General features: G+C 40.7%; 1 long non-coding RNA gene across 1 annotated transcript in view; it reads right to left on the bottom strand.

Annotated features, from left to right (window-relative positions):
* Positions 1 to 149: 149 nt before the first annotated feature.
* The window catches only part of LOC118150937 (uncharacterized), a 31,815-nt gene continuing 16,986 nt past the window's right edge, over positions 150 to 14,978 (bottom strand). Inside the window, exons 3-5 of the long non-coding RNA XR_004739051.3 lie at positions 10,758 to 10,865; positions 2,153 to 2,269; positions 150 to 282 (exon numbers count right to left, since the gene is read on the bottom strand). This is a non-coding gene — a long non-coding RNA (uncharacterized LOC118150937). The remainder of the gene's footprint in view (positions 283 to 2,152; positions 2,270 to 10,757; positions 10,866 to 14,978) is intronic.

Here is a 14,978-nt window from a genome sequence, read left to right as displayed (position 1 = left end):
TGAACACAGGAGTACGTCTTCTCACCTAGGTACACGGGCACGAGGGTGGAGCCCTTGCCAGGGACCCTGCCTTCTTCTTGTATCATGTTTGTCCTCTGAAGAGGTACACCTATCTAACTGCCATCAAAACATGGAGACAACCAGTCTTAGCTGCTTCCTTCTGACAGGGGGCGTTGTTTTTAGGAAAACGGCAGTCAGATTCCTTCTAGAGCTCTGTTTAATTAAGGGTTCTTAGCTTGTCTTGAGGCTCTGGTTGCCTGCCTGTTTGGAGTTTGGTGGCCTCTGCATGAGAGAAAAACAAAACAAGTTTTATAAGGTCACATATGCATGGTTTAAATGCATATCATAGAAGGAAAATTTAGGGCCAAAGATTGAGCTAAGACGTAAAATATACTAACAAAAACATTGTATACCGAGCTGTTTTGCATTGCTGAAAGAAATTAAATCTCGAATGGGATCACTTAAACTTTAGAAGACAGGTACCTGTTGTAGCCATATTTTTAGCAGTTAACAGGTGTACCCTGCCTGGAAATTCTGGTGTTTGTGGGCTTACCTGGTGGTCATTAAAGCTTATGCCTCTTTCTCGGGTCCCCATTTCTCTCTTGTAAAAGACTGAGGTTGCCACTTTCAGGGGGTCCTCTAATGTACTATCCGGCCCCAGGGACCATTTCTTCCACCTCCTCCTAAAATCAAGGGCTGCCTGAGTTGTAAATTTATCCTTTAGGATTAGCTGTCCCTCAGGTGAATCAGGGGATAGAGAGGTGTGCTTGACCAAGACCTCTCAGCTTTTCCAAGAAGGTAGTGAGATTTTCATCAAATCTTTGGTCAGTTGTGGACAACTTAGTATAATTGGGATGCTTGGTCTTAGTCCTACATTAAGCCTTTCATTACGCACACCTGAAAGTGTCTCCTCTTCCAGTCTACTATCCCATCACTGGTATCCCATTTAGGGTAATTCACTGATACTGCTTCTCTTCCACTTGGATGGTATTTGCTCCATTCCCTGATGCTATGTGTGATGCAAAGCTCATCCCCAGATCCAAGCAGCAGTGCCTATCAGGGACTGATTCAGAAGTAACATATCTTTCCAGGAGAGTTCAAATATTTGGGTGAGATTCTGGAAATTTGCTTTAAGTTTTATAGGGAGAAGGGGACTTGGACCTTACTGGGCCCAGATTCACTGGGCATTTTGTGGTACCCCAGCGAGTTAGAGAAAGCACCACACGCTGAGATTGAATCAGGAGTCCTCTGTTTGCTGGGGACCGAGAGACGGCTAATGCTCAAAATTCTCTCAGCCCTGAAGAAGGGGCTTTGTTTGTTTTCATGCCTTGCTTAAAGGAGGGAAGGGGAGCCTAGCTAAAGCAAGTTTTACAGAAGCAGAGCAAGCAAAGATTAAAAGGTAAACTGTTGCAGAAAGATAAACAGTTGCCGATGTAGGGGCTTTTGGTTATCAGCGGGCAGGTTCGGAGGGGTGGCTGATACTATTAGCAGAGACATCCCTAGGAGAGGCTGGTACAGCTTAACTTGGTATCTTATCAGTAAGGACACTCCATTGTCTGCTTGTAGTCAGCTTAGCCCAGCTACCTGCTTAGGGGAAGGGAAGAAGTCAGGGGAGGGGATGGGCAAGTGAAGAAACTAAAGGGGAGTCTGTCCAGCCCATGAAGCTATCCCAGAGTCTGTGCAGCTCTCAGCTAAGAAAGAGAGAACTGGTTAGGCTAACAAAGGGTAGGTTATCACAATATGATGGAGGGGCAAGAGTGAGTCTGGGGCTTGTGAAGGGCAAGGATTTCTAGGAGGGGACAAGTGAGAGGCTGAAGCTGGATATGGAGGTTTGGGTGGACCTGGAGGAGCAGAGCTGGAGGAAGCTGGCTCATCTGCTGGGGTGCCTCTGGCACTCAGATCCTTAATTTCCTAGGCTTGCCCCTTGAAGTCTTCCCTGAGATGCCAAACAGGAGGACTGGATCAATCGTACACTGTTGGCAAAGTTCTGGATTGCCTTGCAAGTCACAGAAGCCCTGCATATATGAGAGCCAGACCATCTGTTCTCACGTCTATGAAAACGCTCCAGCTGCCAGGTGGTATAGAATTGAATTGAATTGATGGTATAGAATTGAATTATAAAGGGCCAACCCGGTCTTTAATTTCTCCAAACCTTTGAGGGCCATCGGCATTTTTCTCCAGATTCTGAGGGTCAAAGCAGTCTCAATGGTTCAGGACACACTGCCGAGGAATATAAGCTGGGAGTGGTGAAGAGAGCTGGTTGCCCATTCTGAAAGACAGGAAATAGAGGCATGTCTCATTTCTTTAACTTCAGTTTTGCTGAAGCAAAAACTGAGTGTGTGATGGAGAAGGAAAGCTAGTATCCTCCCTTCCCTTCCGCCACTTATCCCTCAGTCTCAGTGACCTTGGCAGGTGTTGGCCATAGGTACCAATGCAGTGTGGACCCATGGAGCAGGGAAAACCTGCAGAATAGGAATTAACCACCCTCATGTGTGCCACCTTTCTCCCTGCTGTTGACAAAGTTTGAGTTCTCTGGGCCTGTTTATGCCATGGGAGTATGGCCTCCTTCCATGGTGTTGGGGGTTGAGTCAATAGGAATTAGTGCTGCCTATTTACATTGTGCCCGTTGCCTGACTTTGGATCCCTCTGACCTGGGCTTATTTTCTAAGTTCTCAGCTGGAGGCTTGGAATGAAGTTTGGGACCAAAAAAGATATTTCAGAGACTGCTTCTGTTTGGGTAGTGTCTCAAACGGGCCTGCTGAATTTGCAGTTGTCAGCCAGCAAGGGATGGTTCTTTGTTAACTTCCCTATCAGAAATAGAGTGTTGGGAAGTGGGAGTCCTCTCACTCAGAAAAGGAAAAAAATAGAAAAACCAGGTTAAGGATCAAAACGGGGAGGTTCTAGGGAAAGACCTCCTTGCCCTGTGCAAGTGGGTCCCTTTAATCCTTGTATGCTTCCTCTGGTTCATACTTGGTTGAATTCCTTGGCCAGGGGAGGAAAGGTTCCATTGGTGTGACAGGCAAGAAGCACTTGCCTGCCAGCCCTGTGAGGTCCTGGCTACCACCCTGGTTTTCTCTCACCTACGCCAGCTCATGGCTGTTAGACACAACCTTTGCATGCTGTGGACATGTCTGGGTTCCCGTGCGGGGAGGAAACAAGGTAAGGGGAGGCTCCCTGAACTGTGTGTGTTTGCGTCTGTCAGGCTGGTGGCAGAGATGGCACCTCTAAGGACAGTTCATCAGATTTGCACTTTTGGCAGCTGAGCCATTTTACTTAACAGCATTGCTGCAGCCGGTAGCAAAACCCTTAACGTTATAAAGGACGTGTTAACAGCCATTTCAAACCACGAGAAAGAGAAAAGAGACAAAGGTGGGGTTTGACCAGCCCACTTAGGGCAGTTAAATCTCCTTGAAGGGAAACAGATCCTTTCATCTGTAAGAAAGAGAGGTGGCAGGGTTTTGGAAAAGAAGCAGATCTTCACATTTTCGCTCACCTTCTGGGATCTCAGATGAGTCCCCAGTTGAAACAGGAAAAGTTTCCCTATCTCCCTGGCAGGGCGTTACACAGGAGAAGTGGCACTTCTTTGAGTGCCCTGAAGCTCAAACCTGTCAGGGGAGCAAGCAGACAGGCAGATTGTGGAGCGTGTGGGCTCCAACCCCCTGGCCTTGGGTAAGGTTGAATGTTTATGGCTCCTGAAGCTCACTGGGCGTGTGTTACAGACTGCTCTTTCAGCTTTGCCATATGCAGGTGGCTTGTGTTAATCAGCTCACTCAGACCCTTTGCCTTATCAGAAGAGCAGAGGACTTTCTGTATCATGGGTTTCCTTCCCTAGTGCACAGGAGAAATCAGATCACACATGGGCTTGGAGAATGAGTGCAGGGTTTTATTGAGCAGGGAAAGTAGCTCTCACTACATGGATGGCGAGCCAGAAAAGAGATGGAGTGGGAAGGTGGTCTTCCCCTGGAGTTGGGCCACTCAGAGTTCAGACTCTACTTTCACCATCCTTGGTTGAATTTCCGTTGGTGTCTGCATTGTTCTATTGTCCATGGCCTGTTGTGTGTTCTTCTGCCAGTGTGTTCTTCTTGACATCCAGCCACTTGTGAGTGTCCCTGCTACGGTCTAGGGATTTTTATAGGCACAGGATGGGAGGCGTAGTGCGCCAGGGTGGTCTTGGCAAATGCAACATTTGAGTGTGAACACAGGAGTGCCAGTCCTCACCTAGGTTTGTGGCCACAGGCCTGAGGGTGGAGCCCTCTCCAGGGACCCCACCTTTCTCTATGTAGCACGTCCCTGTCCCCATCCCATATCATATTCAAGAGAATTGGTATGTTGTGAAGTCTCAGCCTGATGAGCCAAGGAAGTCAGAGACAAAATGGTACATAATGTATGATTCCACATAGAAAGTTTAAATGTTAAAACCAGGGTTAGAGATGCCTTGAGGGGATATTAACAAAGAGGGCTTTTATGATGTCAATAACCGATGTTCTTTTTGAAGGTGTAGTTCACAGATACACATTCATCTCATAATTCCTTGAGCTGTGCATTTACTATGCATGCATTTTCTCTTTACCAGAGGTATTTTGTAGATCACTTTTTCCCCAAAAGTACTGTATTATAAAACGTTACAATAAATAGCTCCATGGACTTTGGCAAATACGCTGTTGTTACAAACTCACTCTTAGATCAAGATACAGAATGTTTCTGGCATTCTTAAGATGTTGTATTTCATCTTAAACTTAGGAGATTAGTGCTATTAGTGCTCCTTGTCACCAGTGAGGAACATTGGCACAGGAGGGTAAGAACCTGTCCCTTGGTACTACCAGCACTTCTCTAAATAATTTTTCACCTTCCCGTTGTGTTGGAGGGATGGCAAAGATGACAGTGATATTCTCTGCCTTTGTTCCTGAGGTCAAATCGTCAACCATTGTGTTCTCCTGGAAAATAATGTTCTCTTTCCATGTGACCAAGCCAGGAGCAATCTGGGTAAGGGGAGCATCAGTCATTCTTCTGAATCATTTCCCAATCATCATCATCTTCGATCATGCCATAGAGTGTCAAGAATTGTCAATGCCAGGTGCAGGGGTGCTAACAGACTAGAAACTGCTCTCAGAGAGGATGTGATCATCATCTATCAAACTGGATGGTCAGTTTTTGTTTTTTACTCGCTAACCAAAGGAAGGAGGCTGAAGGTCTAGGAAGCTCATTGTAGGTACATTTAAACTGTGAGGTTTTATTGGACCTAGATAAAGTTTAGGTGTTGACTGGGGTAAAAAACATGGGGCTTCATATGGATTCTCTGGTTCAAATTATTTCTTAGTGCCCTCATGTACTGCCACCTTTGTCCTAGAATGAACCAATGCTCTCGTCTCAGAACTTTTTGCTTACCATTGCAAGATATTTCTGGCTTCTCTTAGGAATTAAGAGCCCTCACCTAGACTGAGCTCTCTCATCATACTTTGGCTAGCTGAAAGTGACATGGGAGGTCAGGGAAATTATGTGCCTATTTCTGAAAAGCATAAGATTAGAAATTAAAATGGGTTTATTAATGATATCTGGCAAACACAGTGATGAGAGACACTTACCAAAATGGAGCCAAGCTTTGAGGCAGCTTATGAGAATGGTTTTTTTTTTTTCCTTCCACATCTCAGGACAAAGAAATTTCCAGGATATAAGAAAGAAAAAAGAAAGAATCCATTCTCTGGTTTGAATACCTCTGACAGCAGGAGGATAGTTAAAATCATGAAACAATTTCTAAATTTATATGAGATGATTGTTCTCCTATGTCAAGGATAAAGCAGGAGGGAGCAGAAGCCACTCTGGAAGTGAGCCGGACTATGCTATTTTAGATTATTGTGTTGTCCTGCCAACTGTTGTTCATTCCCTGGTCTTCTGTTAGTTAAAGAATCAGCAACAAATTCCAAAATCTAAGATTATTGGAGATTCCACAGAAATTCAAACCATCATCAGAGAATATTACAAACAACTCTATGCACATAAACTAGTAAACCTGGAAGAAATGGATAAATTCCTGGACTCCTGTGTCCTCCCAAGCCTAAACAGGGAGAAAGCTGAAACTATGAATAGACCAATAACAAGGTCTGAAGTCAAGGCAGCAATTAAGAGCCTGCCACACAAAAAGAGCCCAGGTCCAGATGGATTCAAAAGGAATGGTACCAGACACACAAAGAGGAGCTGGTACCATTCCTTCTGAAACTATTCCAAATAATCCAAAAAGAGGGAATCCTTCCCAAATCATTTTAAGAGACCAACATCATCCTGATACCAAAACCCAACAGAGACCCAACAAGAAAAGAAAACCTCAGGCCAATATCCCTGATGAACATAGATGCAAAAATCTTCAATAAAATATTGGCAAGCTGATTGCAACAGCAAATCAAAAAACTTATCCATCATGATCAAGTAGGTTTCATCCCGGGAATGCAAGGATGGTTCAACATACGCAAGTCTATCTATAAACGTAATTCACCACATAAACAGAACCAAAAACAAAAACCACATGATTATCTCAATTGATGCAGAGAAGGCATTCGACAAAATTCAACAGCCCTTTATGCTAAAAACCCTCAATAAACTCGGTATCCATGGAACATATCTCAAAGTAATAAAAGCTATTTACGACAAACCAACAGCTAATATACTGAATGGGCAAAAACTGGAAGCATTCCCTTTGAAATCCGGCACTAGACAAGGATGCCCTCTCTTACCACTCCTATTCAGTATAGTACTGGAAGTTCTAGCCAGAGCAATCAGGCAAGAAAAAGAAATAAAGGGTATTCAAATAGGAAAGGTGGAAGCCAAATTGTCTCTATTTGCAGACGACATGATAGTATACCTAGAAGACCCCATCATCTCAGCCCAAAAACTCCTGAAACTGATAAGCAACTTCAGCAAAGTCTCAGGATATAAAATCAATGTGCAAAAATCACAAGCATTCCTCTACACCAATAACAGACTTAAAGAAGGCCAAATCAAGAACGAACTGCCATTCACAATTGCTACAAAGAGAATAAAATACCTAGGAATACAACTCACAAGGAACGTAAGGAATCTCTTCAAGGAAAACTACAAAACACTGCTCAACGAATAAGAGAGGACATAAACAGATGGAGAAACATTCCATGTTCATGGTTAGGAAGAATTAATATCGTGAAAATGGCTATACTGCCCAAAGTAATTTACAGAATCAACGCTATCCCCATCAAGATACCATTGACTTTCTTCACAGAACTGGAAAAAACCACCATGAACTTCATATGGAACCAAAAGAGAGCCCGTATAGCCAAGTCAATTCTAAGCAAAAAGAACACAGCGGGAGGCATCACCCAACCGGATTTCAAACTATACTACAAGGCTACAGTAATAAAAACAGCATGGTACTGGTACCAAAACAGAGATATAGACCAATGGGACAAAACAGAGGCATCAGAGGCAACAAAACATATCTACAACCATACAATCTTTGATAAACCTGACAAAAACAAGCAATGGGGAAAGGATTCCCTGTTTAATAAATGGTGTTGCGAAAACTGGCTAGCCATGTGCAGAAAGCAGAAACTGGACCCCTTCCTGACACCTTACACTAAAATTAACTCCAGATGGATTAAAGACTTAAACATAAGACCTTGCACCATCAAAACCCTAGAAGAAAATCTAGGCAAAACCATTCAGGACATAGGAGTAGGCAAGGACTTCATGAACAAAACACCAAAAGCATTGGCAACAAAAGCCAAAATAGACAAATGGGACCTAATCAAACTCCACAGCTTCTGCCCGGCAAAAGAAACAGTCACTAGAGTGAATCGGCAACCAACAGAATGGGAAAAAATTTTGCAGTTTACCCATCTGACAAAGGGCTGATATCCAGAATTTACAAAGAACTCAAACAGATTTACAGGAAAAAAACAAACAAGCCTATTCAAAATGGGCAAAGGATATGAACAGACACTTTACAAAAGAAGACATATATGAGGCCAACAAAATATGAAAAAATGCTCATCATCACTGGTCATCAGAGAGATGCAAATCTAAACCACATTGAGATACCATCTCACGCCAGTTAGAATGGCAATCATTAAAAAATCTGGAGACAAGAGATGCTGGAGAGGATGTGGAGAAAAAGGAACACTTTTACACTGTTGGAGTGTAAATTAGTTCAACCATTGTGGAAGACAGTGTGGCGATTCCTCAAGGCCTTAGAAATAGAAATTCCATTTGACCCAGCAATCCCATTACTGGGTATATATCCAAAGGACTATAAATCATTCTACTATAAGGACACATGCACACGAATGTTCATTGCAGCACTGTTTACAATAGCAAAGACCTGGAACCAACCCAAATGCCCATCGATGATAGACTGGATTGGGAAAATGTGGCACATATACACCATGGAATATTATGCAGCAATCAGAAATGATGAGTTCATGTCGTTTGTATGGACATGGATGAATCTGGAGAACATCATTCTCAGCAAACTGACACAAGAACAGAAAATGAAATACCGCATATTCTCACTCATAGGTGGGTGACGAACAATGAGAACACATGGACACAGGGAAGGGAGTACTGAACACTGGGGTCTATTGGGGGGAAATGGGGAGGGCCAGTGGGTTGGGGAGCTGGGGAGGGATAGCCTGGGGAAAAATGACAACTGTGGGTGAAGGGGAAAAAGGAAGCAAAACACACTGCCATGTGTGTACCTATGCAACTGTCTTGCACGTTCTGCACATGTACCCCAAAACCTAAAATGCAATAAAAAAAAAATACCAAAAAAAAAAAAAGAGTATTGGCTGGGAAAACTACATGTATCTATAATAAAATGAAGGATTTAACAAGATTTAATTATTGAACACATGAGTAACTATATTTTTAAAACTGCTGAAACTCTCCTGCTATCTTAATTTTAAATTTGTATTGTTTAATAAATGCATCATTTGGAATAGTGCATTTGACAGCTAATGCCTAAACTGATTGGTGTTAGAAGGTCAAAAATCTGACCTGGGTTCAGTAGCTATTGCCTGCTGTCCAAGTTACTTGGGAGGCTGAAGAGGGAGGATTACTTAAAGCCCAAGAATTTGAAGCTGCAGTGAAAAAAATTAATTAAAAATCTGCATTTCTTTGCCTGATTGAAACTTTCCTTTCAGATAATAAGTTCCAAAATGATAAAATCTGGACAGGCACAGTAGCTCATGCCTGTAATCCCAGCATTTTGGGAGGCTGAGGCAGGTGGATCACTTGCAGTTAGAAGTTCCCATCCAGCCTGGCCAACATGATGAAACCTCATTTCTACTAAAAATATAGAAGTTAGCTGGGCATGGTGGTATGAGCCTGAAATCCCAGCTCCTTGGGAGGCTGAGGCAGGATAATCTCTTGAACCCAGGAGGCGGAGGTTGCAGTGGGCTGAGATTGTGCCACTGCACTCTAGTATAGGCAACAGAGGGAGAGTGTGTCTTAAAACAAACCAACAAACAGGAGAACCTTCTAAAACTGAAACTGAGAAAAAGTTACAAATAGATTTCACTATATAATTATTAATAGTAAAACTCAGTTATTTAAAATGTTTCCCCAGTTTAACAGGTGTGTATGGGTTTACAGCTTAGTTATAGAACATTTTACTTCTACTGAGTGTGCCATATAATGTATTTTGATTAAAAAACTACATATTTTATTTATAGAATAAGGTTATGAAGTGTATATACATATATATGTATACACACACATCACATATATGGAGAGAGAGAGAGAAAGAGACAGAGAGAGAGAGAGAGAGAGACATGGAGCCTTGCTCTGTCACCAGGCTGGAGTCCAGTGGCGCAATCTCAGCTCGGTGCAACCTCCGCCTCCTGGGTTCAAGTGATTCTTCTGCCTCAGCCTCCCGAGTAGCTGGGACCACAGAGGCGTGCCACCACACCCGGCTAATTTTTGTATTTTTAGCAGAGATGGGGTTTCACCACAGCCAGGATGGTCTCGATCGCTTGACCTCGTGATCCGCCTGCCTCGGCCTCCCAAAGTGCTGGGATTACAGGTGTGAGCCACACCGTGCCAGGCCAGGAAGTATATTTTTTAAAAGACGACAGATTTTTTTTTCTTTGGTACAGGCACATAGTACTCTGATATGCATTAGTCAAGACTCAACTTTATATACCTAGAAGACTTTCAGAATATTGAAAAGAGATGATATTATCTTATCTGGAAGTTACATGAAAGGATGTAAAATACTAGTCTTACAAAAAAGTTTCTAAGAAGTTATAACTTTTATCACTTCTTCATATCAGTTACGAAAAACCTTTTAATCTGTAAAATCATACTGTAAAAAGAATGTAGTGTTCTCAGCTCAAGACAACTTTTTATTATTAATAAAACTGATTGTGGAAAGCAGCAGCCATTTTTGTGCAGTTATTGGAGACTTGACAATAGAAAGCTATGATTTCTAACTATGTCTAATCATTCCAATTAATTATATAATTTTATACATTTAAGTATACATTTAATTAAAGTGTAGGAGAACTAGTTTTAAAATACATGGTCTCCCTACATTACTTTTCTTTCCTCTATTTTTGAGCATATCAACAATTGTTAATGTAGGCAACACTGTAACAACTAGTCTCTAGTTAGATCTGCTGAAGGAAGACTGATGATGACAAGGTAAGGGGTGATTTCTGGTTAAACTAAAATTCTTCAGCTGTGCAGCATCTAAGGGATTGGGACCCATGTAGGGTCTGCGCATAAGAACTCACCAGCTTCTTCCAGATGTCTAATCATTTTCCTCAATTTTATTGTTTAAAATTATTAGATCAAAGTAGTATGCATGCTCCCTCTGAGATCTCAGACTCCTTCTGCAGGTGCTGAAGAGGTTCATTCCACATGATGAGGGGTTGAAGGTAAAGTGAGCGTAGGGGAAAGAAAAAGCAAGCAAAAGTCAGTTGGATTCGTTATCTTTTCACATTTGTTTTTGCACCATTGCCAGAATTAGCCAAAGTCAAACTTCAGTGTTTTACATATAAGTATGAGAAAAAAATCTGTTTCAGGACAAAGGAGACAATGTTCCCTATGATGGCAAATTTGTACAACAAACATTGGCAATAGAAACTGCTCAATATGTATTACTGCTCATCTCCAGGATATAGGAAGTATAGTATGAAGGATAAGGACAAGGCAGAAAAAGAATGTACATTCTTCAACAAACACATTTCCAACCCCCAGGCCTATCTGTGTCTGTCCCAGAACTAGTCAGGATAAGTCCAGGAGAGCTGCTGGTTACCAGTAGCTCCTATAATCTGGCCATTTGTTAATATTTCCATAGTCAGGCTAACAAGAAAGACCCAGAAGCCAGTTTCATCTCATTCTCTTGATAGAGGTCTTCATGACTCTTTCCTTGATACCTTGTATTCAAAGAATTCACTGGAACCACATTCTGGAGCCTAGTTTTCATTGTACCAATGCCTATTTGACTTTTACATTACAAATTACTTTTTTCCCTCTTTATTTGACCATGTCAATAATTGCAAATTTAGGCAGCACTATAACTAACTAGTCCCTAATTAGACCTGCCAAAACAAGACTGACAATGGCAAGGTCACAGATGATTTCCAATTAAACTAAAATTCTTCAGCAATGTAGCGTCTAAGGGATTGGGACCCACATAGGGTCTTTGCATAAGAACTCACCACTTCTTCCAATAAAACTCATCATTTTCATCAGTATTATTGTGGAACATTATTAGATCAAAGATTCAACATGTTCTATAAATTCAGTCATATACACTGAACCTCAGGCAAGGATGCATTTTGGAAGTTTAAAAAACTATTTTGCTAGTTCTCAAGTACAGAAATAGAGACAGAGAGAGATATATAGGTGGACTATAAAAATAAGGTAAATTTATATTAAAGAATTTAATTAAATACATACTTATTTGGTCAGTATTTGCTCTTCCACTAGAGTGTAAACTTGCCTTATTATTATAGACCATAAATTGGTATAGTGCCTTGCATACAGAAAACGGTTGAAAAACCTGAATTGTAGTTCAGCTTCTGATACTGGTCATTATAAGATTTGATGAATATTAAATCTACAGTGAAGAAGCAGAACAATGGGGAAACAAAAAGTGGTAACCCTGGTTGACAGAGATATATTTTTGGGGAAAAAGTAAAAGGTTTGATGCCTTCAGGGACTTAGGAGCAGTACTTCTTAGCACTGTCTTAGGGCTCTTACCCTTCTTTGAGGCCTCTCTGTTACTTGTAAGAGATTTTAGTAAGCCTGATATAAGGACACTGATGCCACAAAACCTGGAATCTAGACACAGCCATAGAGAAAGGAGAGCAGAAGTGTAATAACAAGAACTAAGAGTCTGAGTTAATTCTGCTCAGCATCCCTCCAGTGGAGATAGACAGACATCAGAGCAGTTTAGAATTTAATGTGTTTATCTTGACAAGCTAGAGAGAGAAATTTCTTACTGGTTTTAATATCTTTTAAAAGCACAGTATTTTCACTGTGGTTGACAATAAACACAATATAAAAAACCTCTAGTTTAGGAAAACATTTTTGCCCAAAGATAGGAGTGCATTCTTCTAGTGAAAGAATAATCTATAAAACTTGTTTTCCTGGCATGCCAATCTATGGAAATTTGTCAGACAGTCAACCTCTGGTTACGTATGTGTGCTTAACTTTCATGTAAGCACAGTTGACTAATGAAAGTTAGTAAAAACAAATACATTTATTCTATTTTTTCAATTTTATTGTAGATTCAAAGGTACAAGTTTGGTTTTCTTACATAGGTAAATGTGTTATCATGGGGGTTTGTTGTACAGATTACTTTCGTCACCCAGGTATTGAGCCTAACACCCGTTAGTTATTTTTTCTGATCAATCTCTTCCCACTCTGCACACTTTGACAGGTCCCAGTGTGTTTTGCTCCACTCTATGCATCCACTCATTCCCATCCTTTAGCTCCCACTTACGAATGAGAACACGTGGTATTTGGTTTTCTATTCCTGCATTACTTTGCTAAGGATAATGGCCTCCACCTCCATCCATGTCCCTGCAAAAGACATGATCTTGTGCTTATTAATGGTTTCTTAGTGTTCCACAGTGTATAGGTACCACATTTCCTTTACCCAGTCATCATCGATGGGCATTTAGGTCGATTCCATGTCTTTGCTATTGTGAAAAGTGCTGCATTGAACATAACACATGCATGTGTTTTTATGATAGAATGTCTTTTATTCCTTTGGGTAAACAGCTAGTAATGAGATTGCTGAGTTGAGTGGTACTTCTGTCTTCAGGTTTTTGAGGAATTGCCAAACTGTTTTCCACAATGTGTTGAACTAATTTGTACTCTCACCAACAGTGTATCAGCATTCCTTTTTCTCCACAACTTCACCAGTGTCTGTTGTTTTTTTACCCTATTAAGTAGCCATTCTGACTGGTGTGAGATGGTATCCCACTGTGGCTTTGATTTGCATTTCTCTAATGAGCTGTGATGTTGAGCTTATTTTCATATGCTTGTTGGCTACATGCATGTACTCTTTTTTTGAAAAGTGTTCGTTCATAACTTTTGCCCACTTTTAAATGGAGTTGTTTGGTTTTGTTCCTGGTAAATGTGTTTAAGTTCCTTGTTGATACTAGATGGTAGATTTTGCCAGATGCAGAGTTTGCAAAACTTTTTTTTCCCATTCTCTAGGTTATCTGTTTACTCTGTTGATAGTCTCTTTTTTGCTGTGCAGAAGCTCTTTTGTTTAATTGCATTCCATTTGTCAATTTCGGCTTTCGTTGCAACTGCTTTTGGCATGTTTGTCCTGAAATCTTTGCCTGTGCCTATGTCTTCAGTGGTAGTTCCTCGGTTGCCTTTCACACTTGTTACTGTTTTGAGTTTTACACTTAAGTCTCTATTCTACCTTTTGTTGATTTCTGTATATGGTGAAAGGAAGGGATCTAGTTTTAATCTTGGACATACGGCTAGCCAGTTATCCCAGTACATTTATTACATAAGGAGTTCTTTTCTCACTGCTTGTTTTTCTCAGGTGTGTTAAAGATCAGAAAGTTGTAGGTGTGCAGCCTTACCTCTAGGTTCTCCATGTTGTTTCATTGGTCTAAAATACCTTTATCGTAATAGCAAAAGCAGATAGAAATGAAACAAATCTACTAAATATAAATATATTAAATTTACTAAAATATTTAAGAATATATTTAATCTAATTAGTTCTTTTCTCATTTTCTATAACTGATATTCAGTGGCCATTTCAGCAGCATTTTGGCAGCTTTGGACAATCAACAAAAAGAAAAGTAAGTGCTACAGAAGAAAGTAAGATAATTAAAGACAAATACTTGGTTTAAAAAAAAGGACAAAATAGAACCACTGTATGGACTGTTAAACATGTTTGTTATTGAATAAAGTGGTTTGTTATTGAATAAAGTGGTATAATTTATTTGTTCATTCCAAATAAAATGACGAAATAGGTACCAAAAATATTAATGATAGTAGTGAACTTAATCTTCCATAAAAGTGTAAAAAATGAATATTTGCAAACCTTGATTTTACTGATTTGTTAAAGGATTGTAAAAGGGCAAGACTATGTATTCCTTGGCTAAGTTTATGCCAATTTTATATGTTTAGCAAACCGAGCCAAGAGTACTCTGATAGTCTATTGCATCTCCAAGGTAGTACTTCTCATACGATGTTGTCTAGGAGTCTTCTCCTTCTATTAAATCTATATGTATCAGACACAGGAAAAGCCTTCTTTTATGTACTAGCAATAGAAGGCCTTATAAGCAGACCTGTTACAAGACAGCATAGAGAAACGTTGCAGGTGCCATATCTGTGGCAGCTGCTATTCACGTTCTTTCCCCTCTTATAGCCCAATTCACTTTTATGTTTGGTAATCAACAGGGATCTTAATATGAATATCACAAGTGTTCACTTTAGAGCTGCCTAGGGGAACCGAGTTAGCTGTGTCAAGGCGA

The sequence above is a fragment of the Callithrix jacchus genome, chromosome Y, assembly GCF_049354715.1.
Source record: "Callithrix jacchus isolate 240 chromosome Y, calJac240_pri, whole genome shotgun sequence".
NCBI lineage: Eukaryota > Metazoa > Chordata > Mammalia > Primates > Cebidae > Callithrix > Callithrix jacchus.
The sequence above is the reverse complement of the archived record's forward strand: the minus strand, read 5'-3'. Positions and strand labels throughout refer to the sequence as shown.